This window comes from Diadema setosum, chromosome 21, assembly GCF_964275005.1.
Source record: "Diadema setosum chromosome 21, eeDiaSeto1, whole genome shotgun sequence".
Taxonomy (NCBI): domain Eukaryota; kingdom Metazoa; phylum Echinodermata; class Echinoidea; order Diadematoida; family Diadematidae; genus Diadema; species Diadema setosum.
In genome coordinates this window covers 20,278,281-20,279,222 of record NC_092705.1, presented here as the reverse complement: position 1 = coordinate 20,279,222, position 942 = coordinate 20,278,281, and positions in this window count along the sequence as shown.

Sequence of the window (942 nt, the reverse complement as noted above, 5' to 3'; positions counted from 1 at the left end):
CCATTCAGTAACTTATACTCCCGCTCCCTTCCGCTCCTGTGCGTTCTCGTTCATCTAACTGTACTCCTATATTCTCATTGTCGCTGCCCCCATTGCCCGTCTTTATATATCATCATGTTTGTGTTCACTGTACGTTACTGACGTAATCTTTGACGGTTGTGGTCTTCCGGCGCAACACGCGGTCAGATGTTCGTCTCGGTCCCTTTGGGAAGTGGTTCCCTGCACACCAGATGCTCATTATCAAACACTGAAATGCATGGTAAAGACACAAAATTATCTGAAATATAATTACGCCTATGTTGAAAATGACATTTTCAAAGTCATGAAAACATGGCACGGAACAGTAAATACACACAGAACAGTTTTGAATTTAAATGCCTGAGATTTCTCATAAGATTTCTCATTTCACATAATAGGCCTACTACAACCGCACTATCGAGTTGACGCTGAAGCCGAGAACGGCTCCCAAAATATTGCATCAATATTTTATTCGTCATGGTTGCCATCATGTGTTCAATTAAAAAAAGGACAATAAAAATTGTTGGACTGAAATTTTATATAAAACTTTGTCTCGTTGGTGAATAACAGAAATTACAGTATGCTAAACTTTTGAAAAGATTGATTCCAAGGGGGATATGACAGTCTTCAAAATTCTTGCCAGATATGAGTTTATGCATGTTATCTATTTTAAATTCTTTGGTGAGATTTGATAAATCTCCAACAACATCTGTATTTGAAATCTTGTCTATATTCAAAATAATAATTCTACGTACATTAATTGCTTTTTTGATTGAGGTATGGCCAGTAACAGTATTGCATTGCTAGAGGCTCATGAAGCACTCTTACTAAAAACATTTTTTTTTCAGTGCTTAGTCTTGTCACATTAATAGCGGCTACCTGATGATGGTTAATATTTTCTTCAGGGTGTTAGAGCGTTGATGA